At 46.2% G+C, this 14,151-nt stretch overlaps 2 pseudogenes; one reads left to right on the forward strand and one right to left on the reverse strand.

Moving 5' to 3' along the window:
* Positions 1-2,724, reverse strand: part of LOC112130173 (putative protein ZNF321) — a 19,314-nt pseudogene extending 16,590 nt beyond the window's left edge.
* LOC100456861 (actin-related protein 2/3 complex subunit 1A-like) overlaps positions 1-13,838 on the forward strand; it is a 17,560-nt pseudogene extending 3,722 nt beyond the window's left edge.
* The last annotated feature ends 313 nt before the right edge of the window (positions 13,839-14,151 follow it).

Genomic DNA, 14,151 nt, shown 5'->3' on the forward strand with positions numbered 1-14,151 from the left:
CTAACTTTTGTATTTTTAGTAGAGACAGGGTTTCACCATGTTGGCCAGGGTGCTCTTGAACTCCTGACTTTAGGTGATTCGCTCACTTCGGTCTCCCAAAGTGCTGGGATTACAGTCATGAGCCACCACGTCCGGCTTTGATGTCCCTTTTAAAAAGTACTATGGGCCGGGTGTGGTAGCTCACACCTGTAATGCCAGCACTTTGGAAGGCCAAGGCGGGCGGGTCAATTGAGGTCGGAAGTTCGAGACCAGCCTAACATGGAGAAACCCTGTCTCTGCTAAAAATACAAAATTAGCTGGGCGTGGTGGTGCATGCCTTTAATCCCAGCTACTCGGGAGACTAAGGCAAAAGAATTGCTTGAACCCGGGAAGCAGATGTTGTGGTGAGCCGAGATTGCGCCATTGCACTCCAGGGTAGGAAACAAAAGTGAAACTCCGTCTGAAAAAAAAAAAAAAAAGTACTATGTAGGAGAAGCGTGGTGGCTCATCCCTGTAATCCCAGTACTTTGGGAGTCCAAAACAGGAGGATCATTTAAGCCCGGGATTTTGAGACCAGCCTGGGAAACACAGTAAAACCCCATTTCTACAAAAAGAAAAAATACAAAACTAGCCGGGCTTGGTGGCTCATGCCTGTGGTCCCAGCTACTTGGTAGGCTGAGGTAGGAGGATAGCTTGAGCCCAGGAGGTTGAGGCTGCAGTTAGAGAAGATCACGCCACTGCACTCCAGCCTGGTTGATAGAGCCAGACCCTGTCTCAAAATATTATTTAATTAATTAATTAAATTAAAAGTAATATGTAATAACAGAAAGTGCTTGTTTCCCCACTTCACTGCCCCACTTACTATGCCACCCTGGGAAAAGGGAAGAGAGTGACTCAAAACTGAATAAGTCGCTGCCCTCTGGCTGCATAGGGATTCCAAGTGGAAGCTGACCTCTGATGCCAAGATTTATAGAATATACATGACTCATAGATAGGAATTTTAAAATTCTCAATCTCATCTGTATAATTTAAACAAGTTTTTAGTTATTAGATTATATACACAGAACTCAACATGTCACACTAATCATATCCAACGAACTCACCCACTCATCTGTACCCAAAGTCCCCGCCCCTTTTATTCTTTTGAGACAGGGTCTCACTCTGGTGACCAGGTTGGAGTGCAGTGGCATATCTCGGCTCACTGCGGCCTGGATCTCCTGGGCTCAAGTGATCCTCCTGCCTCAGCCTCCAGAGTAGTTGGGATTACAAGTGAGCACCATCCCCTTCTTCCGTCTATTTCTTCTCTTCCACCTTTTCTGCTCTATCCTCACAACTTATTTAACCTCTTGTTGCTCCTTCTTTCCAGTCTTTCGATCGTCCTCAATCTCCATATATTACCACCTCTTCTCCCACCTCTGTGCCTCCTCTGCTCTCCCTGTTAAACTCTCTCTTCCCTGTTAAACCCCCCGTCCCCACTCTCTGGCACCCCAGATCTCCAGGTGTCCTCCCTGCTATGATTCTTCCTCTTGCCACCAGCACCACTCTGCTCTGTCTGCCCTGGCTCCAAATCCCTCCTCCTCTCCCTCACTCTGATGAGCCTCCTTCTTTGCCACCCCTCTCCCTACCTTGCTGTCCTTCATCTCTGTACATCTAGCTTCTCTCCACATTTCTCCAGTTTCCTCCTCCTGCTATCTTAACTTTTTCTTTTCACTATTGCTGTCTCTTGGCAAATCCCTCACCCATCCTCCACTTTGCCATCTGTTATGGGCCTTTCTCATTGTTCTATTCTCTCTCTCGAGTTTTCTACTGCCCTTTCTCGGGCTCCTGATTCCTTTGGCCCATACAATCACAGGAGAGTTTTCAGTATGACGTCTGCATCCCAGAGGAGTGCATTTTCCAGGGGCTGGGGCTGGGCAGGCAAGAACACCCCTTGTCACAGGACAAGCCCTGGGCACCTCCCCAACACAGACTCAGAGGAAGCGACGACTGCTGAGGGGAGACCTGGCGAGCAGCAGGGCCCGGCACGAGGAGGGAGTTAGGGGGCAACTACGCCTTAAGACAACGGCGGGGTCTGCGGCATCCCAGGACCAGACAGAGGATGCAGCCTCCTCGGGATGGGGGAGGCGGCGCTGCGCTCCAGGGACCGACGAGGGTGAGGGTAGGAGGCGTGCAGGGTGGGAATCCGCCTCTCGGGTGAGGACTTTAAAAAGCGCGGGGTGGAGGGAGTCAGAAAAGGGTTAGGAACAGCAAAACTACGAGGTACGAAGTGTATACGTTGCCCTATAGCAGAAAGACCGGGGACGGGTCCAGCCTCAGGGCGACTTTAAACCCAAAAGGAAGCGACTTCTGGACTCTCACGGGGACGTCAAATTTTGCTCTGTGGCGCATGCCTGTAATCCCAGCTACTCAGGAGGCTGAAGCAGGAGAATCGCTTGAACCCAGGAGGCGGAGGTTGCAGTGAGCCAAGACCGAGCCACTGCACTCCAGCCTGGCGACAGAGCGAGACTCCGTCTCAAAAAAAAAAAAAAAAAAAAATTTGCTCTGGGCGAAGGAAGAATGGTAGAAATTTCCAGGTATGTGGGGACCCCACGTCCCCTGGGACAGAAGTCCCAGGGACCTGCGGAGCGCAGACATAACACAACACAGAGCAAAACTCACCACTGCGGTGTGACTTTCACTCCACGGAATCCGCTTCCCAGTTTACGCTAAACGTGGCGCGCAGGACAGACGCCAGGTCTGGGCGGGACACGGGAGGGGGTGGGCGGGGCCTGGGTGAGGTGGGGGCGGGGCACGAGGCGGAGAGACCTTCCCCTATAGAACCGGCAGAGGGCGGGGTGTGATCTGTGCGTCTCTCAGCCTCCGCGTGTTTTTGGGTTTTGGAGGCGAGACCGGCCAGGAAAGCTGAGGCATGATTCAAAAGCCCTGGAACTGTCTGGAAGGGGAATGCAAACTAGAATGTGAAATGCAAAGCCCTGCCTGGACGGAATGTACGATTTCATGCTGACGACCACAGAACAGAATAGAAATCCTCTCCCTTTCTATTCTCCATTCACTCAAGAGGGAGAGCCCACCCTGTGATCAGCTTCGGAGACTTCCCTAGAGCCACCGCCTGGGATGCGCGACGGAGTGCTCAGGCCAGGGAGGAGTGAGGTCACCACCTGCTGCTTAAACACAGCAGAGATGAGGGCCCGCAAGGGGGCGTGGGACGGCGCAGGGCGGGATCCTGAGTTCCCAGCTACTCAGGAAGCAGTGGCGGGAGGATCGCTGAGCCTGGGGGTCCAGGCCAGCCTGGGCGACAAAGTAACACCCCCTCTTGCAGGGCTCCCTTCCTCGTCACTCTCTCTCTCTGTTTTTTGTTTTGTTTTGTTTTTAAACTTTTTTAAATAAAATTTTTTGTGGTGTGAGATAGGGATCCAACATTATTTTTTTCCATGTGGATATCCAGTTACTTGTCCCAGCACATTTGTGTAAGAGATCTATTACTTTCTTTTTTCACTTACTTTTTTCTTTTCTTTTTTTTCTTTTTTTTTTGAGACAGAGTATTTGTCTGTCGCCCAGCCTGCAGTGCAGTGGGGAGATCTCGGCTCACTGCACACTCTGCCTCCTGGGTTGAAGCGATTTTCCTGCCTCAACCTCCAGAGTAGCTGGCATTACAGGCGCACACCACCATGCCCGGCTAAGTTTTGTATTTTTAGTAGAGATGAGGTTTAACAGTGTTGGCCAGGCTGGTCTTGAACTCCTGACTTTAAGTTGTCTGCCTGCCTCAGCCTCCCAAAGTGCTGAGATTACAGGCGTGAGTTACCGTGCCTGTCCCAAGAAATACCCTTTTTTTTCTTTCTTTTTTGAGACAGAGTCTCGTACTGTCACCCCAGCTGCTGTGCAGTGGCGCATTCTTGGCTTGCTGCAACTTCCGCCTCCCGGGTTCAAGCGATTCTCCTGCCTCAGCCTCCCGAGTAGCTAGGATTACAGGCGCCTGCCACCATGCCCGGCTAATTTTTTGTATTTTTAGTAGCGACCAGGTTTCACTATGTTGGCCAGGCTGTTCTTGAACTCCTGACCTCGTAATCTGCCCCACTCGGCCTCCCAAAGTGCTGGGATTACAGGCGTGAGTCACCATGCCTGGCCAAGAAATACTCTTTACTTCACTTTTTAAATGTTGAGAAAAGATAATTGAAAACAAAAAAAAATCTTCCCCTAAATGAGATATCATCTCCACCAGGATAATAAGACTTGGCCACATACATCACTTTCATATTGTTTCTCTCCCAAATGGATTATCTGATGTTTCCTTAAGAGTGAGCCACAATTAAAGGCTTTGCCACTCTCACTACATTGGAAAGATTTTTCGGCCGGGTGCGGTGGCTCACGCCTGTAATCCCAGCACTTTGGGAGGCCGAGGCGTGCGGATCACTAGGTCAGGAGATCGAGACCATTCTGGCTAACACGGTGAAACCCAGTTTCTACTAAAAATACAAAAAAGTTAGCCGAGCGTGGCAGCGGGTGCCTGTAATCCCAGCTACTCGGGAGGCTGAAGCAGAATGGTGTGAACCCGGGAGGTGGAGCTTGCAGCGAGCCGAGATTGCGCCACTGCACTCCAGCCTGGGCGACAGAGCGAGACACCATCTCAAAAAAAAAAAAAAAGAAAGAAAAAGAAAACGGCAAGCTATCGTGTTTCCTGCCTTCAAACCATGGAAATTTTCAAAACTTGCAGGATAAAATACCACAACAAAACATTTATCATGCCGAGCTCAGTGGCTCACGCCTGTAATCTCAGCACTTTGGGAGGCTGAGGAGGGAGGATCACTTGAGGCCAGAAGTTTCAGACCACCCTGGCCAACATGGTGAAACCCCATCTCTACTAAAAATAAAAGAATAGCCAGGCTTGGTGGCGCACAACTGTAGTCCCAACTACTCTGGACGCTGAGGCATGAGAATCCCTTGAACCCGGGGGGCGGAGTCTGCAATGAGCTGAGATTGCGCCGCTGCGCTCCAATCTGGGTGACAGGCGCATTCATCAAAGAATTTTTTCTAAAATCTCAAAATGGTGTCTGAATACATTTCTGTGGGACTTACGCTGACTTGCCACAGAACTCTCAGCAGTGATTCCCCATTGAGCTATGGGAACGGGTGGAAGGCTGGACAGGAAAGGGGATGCGTAAGTGAACTTTTCTTTGAATTTTTACTACACAACACATATATACATTGGCTGGTGTTTAAAATTAAAAAAAATTAATAATGGGTAGAAGAAGAATATGGCTCCATCTTCTCTAATGATAAGTTCTGCTCTGATGTCAGAACAAAATTATAATCATTTTTACCTAAAATGCCTGCTTCATCAGAGTTCCTGCAAAAAAAAAAAAAACAACTTTTTTTTTTTTTTGAGACAGAGTCTTGCTCTGTCACCCAGGCTGCAGTGCAGTGGCGAGATCTCGGCTCACTGCAACCTCCACCTCCTGGATTCAAGTGATTCTCCTGCCTCAGCCTCCCCAGTAGGTGGGACTATAGGCTGGCGTGCCACCACGCCCGGCTAATTTTTTGTGTTTTTAGTAGAGACGGGGTTTCACCGTGTTTCGATCTCCTGACCTCGTGATCCGCCTGCCTCGGCCTCCCAAAGTGCTGGGATTACAGGCGTGAGCCGCCGAGCCCAGCCAAAAAAGGAAAACTTTAATAACTTTAAACATCAGCTATCACAGGGGGTGTGTGTGTGTGTGTGTGTGTGTAAATAATCTAGGTAAACTACAAAATTAGCCAGGTAAATGTAATGGAATACATGCTTGTAAACAAACGTCATAATTTAGGATCTAAGGTTATTATTTGACATTAGCAATCTGGGTAATTTCCAGTTTAAGAATTATAGGGGCCGTGGTGGCTCAACCCTGTAATCCTAGCACTTTGGGAGGCCGAGGCGGGCGGATCAGGAGGTCAGGAGATCAACACCAGCCTGGCCATCATGGTGAAACCCCGTCTCTACTAAAAATACAAAAATCAGCTGGCCGTGGTGGCGCGCACCTGTAATCCCAACTACTCGGGAGGCTGAGGCAGGAGAATCGCTTGAACCCAGGAGGAGGAGGTTGCAGTGTGCAGAGATCGCCCCACTACACTCCAGCCTACGCGATAGAGCCATAGAGCGAGACTCCGTCTAAAAACAAACAAACTCAGTTTAAAAACAAACGAACAAACAAAACAACAACAACAACAAAAAGAAGACAGAGAAAATACAGTTACAAATTTTCTAAATAAATGTCCTGAGAAAAGAAAGGAAGGGAGAGTTGTCCTTCACCTCCAGTGTGCAATAGGCAGTCCCACATGCAGGTCACCCTCCATGTTCCATTATCCGCTCAAACAACACAGGTCCTCGCTTAAACAAGCGAGGGTTTTTTTGTTTGTTTGTTTGAGACGGAGTCGTGCTCTGTCGCCCAGGCTGGAGTGCAGTGGCGCGATCTCAGCTCGCTGCAAGCTCTGCCTCCCGGGTTCACGCCATTCTCCTGCCTCAGCCTCCCGAGTAGCTGGAACTACAGGCACCCACCACCACATCTGGCTAATTTTTTTTTTTTTTTTTTTGTATTTTTAGTAGAGACGGGGTTTCACCGTGTTAGCCGGGATGGTCTCGATATCCTGAACTCGTGATCTGCCCGCCTTGGCCTCCTAAAGTGCTGGGATTACAGGCGTGAGCCACCACGCCCGGCCCCTTAACAAGCCCTTCTAATTCTCAGTCCCGGCTGCAACAGCTCCACACTCCACCCCTTTACCGAGGTCCTTGCCCCTCGCCCTCCCCCTACCCCAGCTACCCCAGGCTGCGGGGAGCTCGCCCCGCCTGCAAGACGGGAGTCTTTACCTGCTCACAAAAGGCACTTTGCATTTAAACCATTTTCAAATTAAGAAGAAAAACAGGTAATTCCGAGGAGGGCGGATCACCTGAGGTAAACAGAGACCAGCCTGGCCAACGTGGCGAAACTCCGTTTCTACTAAAAATACAAAAATTAGCCGGGCGTGGTGGTGGGCACCTGTAATCCCAGCTACTCAGGAGGCGGAGGCAGGAGAATCACTTGAACTCGGGAGATGAAGGTTGTGGTGAACCCAGATCACACCATTGCACTCTAGACTGGGCAACAAGAGCGAAACTCTGTCTTAAAAAAAGAAGAAAAGAAAAGCTACCAGTTACACAGTAGGGCTCCTCAGAAAGCAGGGGGAACACCTGTTTCAAGTTTTTCCTGTATAGGGGCCTACGTAAAAGCTAACTGCCAGTGGGCTGATAGTGTGACAAAACTTACTACTTTGTTGATTTAAAGCGATCCTTGGTATTTTAGTGTGCAAGTACTTGAAAGCATGACTGTAATTATCTTAGAAGCATACATTGTCATGAGATATTGGGTCATGTGGACATTGTGTTTCTGTAGGAGTTTGTCCTTGCAAATATCATTAAGCTGCTTTCCTTAACCATTAACATCTTATGACCTTGACTGGTGCAGTAAGGAGTACGTTTTCCTAGTTTTAATGGACTTGAGCTTTGACATCCTGGTTCTCCTAGGTTCCTGCTTAACGGCGTATCCACTCATGCACCACAGAGTCTCAGCACCATTATGGAGGACACCACTCTAGTAATATATCAAAGACAGACTGAGCATCTACTCCAATAACATAAATAGTAATAGCAATGCTATGGGAAATATTAGGAAGTTTAATGTATGTATACAATTGATCATTTATTATTTTCAGTTTTATATTGGCTAAAACTACATAGGATGGGTTATTTTAACCAAATATTAGAAATATCTTTCAAAAATGAGATCTAATATAAACACACAGTTTGAGACCATTTCCTCTATGTTCAATATATATGAAAGAGTTCAGATTTATGAACTTATTTTATGCTCTTCATTAGATCTAGTTTGTTTTCTATCTTGATTTCTTCTGTGTTCATGAACTTGTGAACCAAAAGTATCTAATAGGTCTCAATTAATTTAGAAAGTTTACTTTGCCAAGGTTAACGACGTGTTTTTTGCAGCCGATGTGGTCCAGATGCAGCTGGGTTTTATACATTTTAGGAAGACAGGAGACATAAATCAATAAATGTAAGATGTACATTGGTTTGGTCTTGAAAGGCAGAGTAATGAAAATCAGAGACTTCCAGGTTATAGGTAGACAACAGATAAATGATAGCATTTTTAAAATTTTTATTTATTTATTTATTTATTTATTTATTTATTTTTAGAGTCTTGCTCTGTCACTCAGGCTGGAGTGCAGTGGTGCAATCTCAGCTCACTGCAGCCTCTGCCTCCTGGGTTCAAGCGATTCTCCTGCCTCAGCCTCCTAAGTAGCTGGGATTACAGGCACATGCCACCATGCCTGGCAAAATGTTTAAATTCACCTACAGCCTGAAACCAACCCATCCCGCTTTGAGTTGCCCCACCTTTCTGGACCAAACCAATGTATTTGTTAAATGTATCTCATTGATGTTTCATGCCTCTCTAGAATGTACAAAACCAAGCTGTGCCCCAACCACCTCTGGCCCATGTTCTCAAGACCTCCTGAGGACTGTGTCATGGGCCAGCTCACTCATATTTGGCTCAGAATAAATCTTTTCCAGTATTTTACAGAGTTTGACTCTTTTCATCAACACTAATATCGCTATGTCATTAATTTCTAAATATATTGTAATTTCAAATTCACCACGTGCATTCTGAAATAAGATGATTAAATTTCATTTTAAAATTGTAACATATTTTAGATATTTTGTTTTCTGTTTCTCAATGTTCTGTCATGTGTGGGTAGCAAAGCCAATAAAATACTCTTCAGAAGTCATTTAGATTGATTTTCCCTTAGAGAAAAAATAATTTTGCAATATTTCTAAAGATAAATGGCAGGCAAGTTATTTTCTTTCATATGAGCTCTCAAGAAAGGACGACTCGGCCAGGCGCAGTGGCTCACACCTGTAATCCCAGCACTTTGGGAGGCAGAGGCAGGGGCATCACGAGGTCAAGAGGTCAAGGCCATCCTGGCCAACATGGCGAAACCCCGTTTCCACTAAAAATTAGCTGGATGTGGTGGTGCGCACTCTAGTCCCAACAACTCAGGAGGCTGAGGCAGGAGAATCACTTGAACCCAGGAGGCGGAGGTTGCAGTGAGCCAAGATTGCATCACTGCATTCTGGCCTGGAGACAGAGCAAAAAAAAAAGAAAGGACAACTCAATTATTAAATTTTTATAAGTAGCCTCATTTCTTCAGGCAATAATTCCATGGCAATCTCCAACTTAACATGTAATATGGAAGTATGTTTTTCTGTCTCATCATTATAATTCTGTATTATGCAATATTGCTAAGTAGCCAAAAAAGAACACTGAGCCTGGACTTCCATGCAAAAAAAAAAAAATGAATTGATTGTGACGGTTCTTGTTAACCTCAGAATGGTAGACAAGAAGCTGATTATAGCTGAAAGTCATGATTCCATTTTGAATATGTAAAGTTTTGTTGCTTCTAGAAATGTCAAGGAAGCAACATGGACATACTGATTCACAAGAAATTTAAAAGAATATTTCCTGCCGGGCGTGGTGGCCCACACCTGTAATCCCAGCACTTTGGGAGGCCAAGTCGGGCAGATCACCTGAGGTCGGTAGTTCAAGACCAGCCTAACCAACATGGAGAAACTCCATCTCTACTAAAAATACAGAATTAGCTGGGTGTGGTGGCACATGGCTGTAATCCCAGCTACTCAGGAGGCTGAGGCAGGAGAATCTCTTGAACCTGGGAGGTGGAGGTTACAGTGAGCTGAGATGGCACCACTGCACTCCAGCCTGGGTATCAAGAGAAACTCCGTCTTAAAAAAAAAAAAAGTATTTTCTTAATCACAGAAAGATTTTGACATATACATCCTTGTAATATCATTATAAGAGAAATGCAAAGTAATTAGATGTTTCCAAAAAGTTAAAGTAGAAACTACTTGTTTTTTGAAATAGGGTCTCACTCTGTCACTCAGGCTAGAGTGCAGTGGTGCCATCTCAGCTCACCGCAGCCTCAACCTTTCTGGTTCAGGTGATCCCCCCACCTCAGCCTCCCTACTAGCTGGAACTACAGGGCGTGCCACCACACCCAGCTAATTTTTGTATTTTTTAGTAGAGATGGGTTTCGCCAAGTTGCCCAGGTTGTTTTCCGACTCCTGGGCTCAAGCCATCTGGCTGCCTTTGCTTTCCAAAGTGCTGGGAGCCACCACGCCTGAAACTACTTTCATCTGTTGAGCTTATATTATAGCCAGTGTCACAGGAAAGAGTATGTGCATATTCTAACACAGATGGAACAATGAAAATGTTTACTACTGTCAAAAAACAAATTTAAATATTGGTTAGATTTTATTCAAAAGGTATATTGCAATAGGGAAAATGCTCCAACCACAAGATCTGCAAATGTATGAGTTGCACAGAAAAGGGCTTCTCTTTTATAAGGAGAAGGAAGCAAGGTTAGAAAGCACCAGGTACAGGGCAGTGGATGAGCATCTGCTGTGACCTATTCAGCGAATATTTTATCCTAAGGTCAGCTTACTCTTGGGATGGGACATTAAAAAGGCAAAGTTGGGCTGGACGCCATGGCTCATGCCTGTAATCCTAGCACTTTGGGACACCAAGGCAGGTGGATCGCTTGAGGACAGGAGTTCAAGACCAGCCTGGCCAACATGGTGAAACCCTGTCTCTACTAAAAATAAAAAAATTAGCTGGGTATGGTGGCACACGTCTGTAATCCCAGCTACTGGGGAGTTTGAGGCAGGAGAATCACTTGAACCCGGGAGGCAGAGCTTGCAGTAAGCCAAGACTCCATCTCAAAAACAAACAAACAAACAAAGAGAAGTTGTTCTCAATCACAGTGCCCATATGTGGTTAAGAAATAGAGGTTGTTAGCTGGGCACAGCGGCTCATGCCTGTAATCCCAGCACTTTGAGAGGCCAAGGCAGGTGGATCACCTGAGGTCAGGAGTTCGAGACCAGCCTGACCAACATGGAGAAACCCTGTCTCTACTAAAAATACAAAATTAGCCAGGCACAGTGGTGCATGCCTGTAATCCCAGCTACTCGGGAGGCTGAGGCAGGAGAATCACCTGAACCTGGGAGGCAGAGGTTGTGGTGAGCCGAGATCATGCCATTGCACTCCAGCCTGGGCAACAAGAGTGAAACTCTGCCTCAAAAAAAAAAAAAAAAAAAAAACAAAAGAGAGAGAAATAGAGGTTGTTCTGAATTTCAATGGCCAAGAATAGTCCAACAGTCAGGGGCTTGGAGAAACAGGGAAGCCTAAGGTTTGAGTAAGTCAACAAGCATTGTTTCCACCATCAGTGAGAAATCCTTGATGAGACAAACTGTGGGAATTTGGAGTCTTTTCTTATGTAAACAAAGAGGGTAAGCTTTGAAGTAAGCTGTTTCTAGGGAAAACAAAAACAAGGGATTGGGCAGGGGAGTGGTTTCCGGTGGGTTTCATTTGTTTTTTTGTTTGTTTGTTTGTTTGTTTTGCCTTTGCCCTAGAGGCCTCAAGAGGCCTGAAGAACATGTGTTCCTCTGGTGGTTTCTTCAATCTTTGCTATTTCTTCAACCCTTTACTAGGTTTACAGGGTTGTAATAAACTTCAACACTGTCACCACATGTAACATAAAACAAAATTTAAAAAATAATAAATATAGGCCAGGCGCAGTGGCTCACACCTGTAATCCCAGCACTTTGGGAGGCTGAGGCAGGCAGATCACCCGAGGTCAGGAGTTTGAGACCAGCCTCAGCAATATGAAGAGACTCCGTCTCTACTAAAAATACAAAATAGCCAGGCATGGTGGCGCATGCCTGTAATCCCAGCTACTCAGGAGGCTGAGGCAGGAGAATCACTTGAACCCAGGAGGCGGAGGTTACTGTGAGCCAAGATCACACCATTGTACTCCAGCCTAGGCAACAAGAGCGAAACTGTCTCCACAAGAAAAAAAAAATAATAATACATGTGTACTATTTGAAAAATAGAACTAAAAATAGGAACCATAGTGATGTTGCCCCATACCTCAGTTTTTGAACGGAACGAAAGGGCCTTGAGTGTTCATTTTGGCTGTGTGTTATTCATTCCTATCACATACAAGAAACATTAGTAATTATTGGAAGATATGGCTCTAAATCTCCAAATTCAGGAGTCTGTGTAACTGCTAAATTGAACAGAAACCTACAGATATATTAAGAAAAATAGTAGGCTGGATGCGATGGCTCATGCCTGTAATCCTAGTACTTTGGGAGACTGAGGTGGGCAAACTGCCTGAGCTCAGGAGTTTGAGATCAGCCTGAGCAACATGGTGAAACCCTATCTCAAGTAAAAATACAAAAAAATTAGCCGGGCATGCTGGTGTGAGCCTGTAATCCCGGCTAATCGGGAGGCTGAGGCAGGAGAATTGCTTGAACCTGGGAGGCAGAGGTTGCAGTGAGCCAAGATTGCACCACTGCACTCCAACCCGGGTGACAGAGCAAGACTCTGTCTCCAAAAAAATAATGAAAAGAAAAATGATGTTCCCTTTTCCATTTTCCTGCTGACCATGGAAAAACATACTCTCACAGTTTTATCAATTCTTTGGTAACAATTAGAAAATGCAAGCACTGGTTCACGTCGACAGCCCAGAGTCTGCGAATCCTCTGCTCTGAGCCCGTCTGGACTTTCCCGATCCCAGCTTTCTCTCCCTTGAAAACACTAAGAATGACATCACTGCATCAGTTTTTACTAGAGCGAATCACCTGTCGTGCCTGGAACAGGGATCGTACCCAGATTGCCCTCAGTCCCAATAATCACGAAGTGCACGTCTATAAGAAGTACGGGAGCCAGTGGGTGAAATCTCATGAACTCAATGAGCACAATGGACACATCACAGGTATTGAGTGGGCTCCCAAGAGCGACCGCATTGTCACTTGTGGGGTAGACCGCAATGCCTATATCTGGAGTCAGAAAGATGGTGTCTGGAAGCCAACCCTGGTGATGCTGAGAATTAATCGTGCAGCTACTTTTGTGAAGTGGTCCCCCCTAGAGAACAAATTTGCTGTGGGAAGTGGAGCATGACTCATTTCTGTTTGTTACTTTAAGTCTGAAAATGACTGGTGGGTAAGCAAGCATATTAAAAAGCCGATTCACTCCACAGTCCTCAGCTTGGATTGGCATCCCAACAAAGTTTTGCTGGCAGCAGGATCATGTGACTTCAAAAGCAGAGTGTTTTCTGCTTACATTAAAGAAGTGGATGAAAAGCCAGCCAGCATGCCCTGGGGCAGCAAGATGCCTTTTGGGCAGCTGATGTCAGAGTTTGGTGGCAGTGGCACTGGTGGCTGGGTCCATGGGGTAAGCTTCTCTGCCAGTGGGAGCCGTCTGGCCTGGGTCAGCCACAACAGCACCGTATCTGTTGCTGATGCCTCAAAAAGTGTTCAGGTCTCAATTCTGAAGACAGAGTTCCTACCACTCTTGAGTGTGTCATTTGTCTCAGAGAACAGCATCGTGGCTGCTGGCCATGACTGCTGCCCAGTGCTCTTTAACTATGATGACCACAGCTGCCTGACCTTCATCTCCAAGTTAGACGTTCCAAAACAGAGCATCCAACGCAACATGTCTGCCATAGAACGCTTCCGCAACATGGACAAGAGGGCCACGACTGAGGACCGCAACAAGGCCTTGGAGACGCTGCACCAGAATAGCATCACTCAAGTGATGAGGTAGACAAGCAAGGTTGTCGCAAATTTTGCACTACTGGCATTGATGGAGCCATGACAATTTGGGATTTCAAGACCCTCGAGTCTTCCATCCAGGTCCTCCGGATAATGTGAAGCTGAGTGAGCCTTCGCCATCCAGCATGACAAACTGTGGCCAACCACAGCTGTGCTGTGGCATGATGGCGAGGAAGCTAGACCCAAGGAAACACTGAAAACACATATCACGCCAATCCTGTGTGGTTTTGTTTGAATATAAAATTGGTGAAAGTGTTGGTTTTTTAAAAGCAGTAATTTTTTTTTTTTTTTTTTTGTGATTTCATTCCATTCTTGACCAAAGCTTCCCTTTAAGTAGTTTATTATGGAAAATGGAAAATTGTCACACTAACTTAAAAGACAGGGTGAGGGAGATATGTAAATTGTCCACTAGAAAATTAAATAAAAGAACTAAATGTGGGGAAAAAAAGAAAGAAAGAAAATACAAG

The sequence above is a fragment of the Pongo abelii genome, chromosome 20 (assembly GCF_028885655.2).
Source record: "Pongo abelii isolate AG06213 chromosome 20, NHGRI_mPonAbe1-v2.0_pri, whole genome shotgun sequence".
Lineage (NCBI taxonomy): Eukaryota > Metazoa > Chordata > Mammalia > Primates > Hominidae > Pongo > Pongo abelii.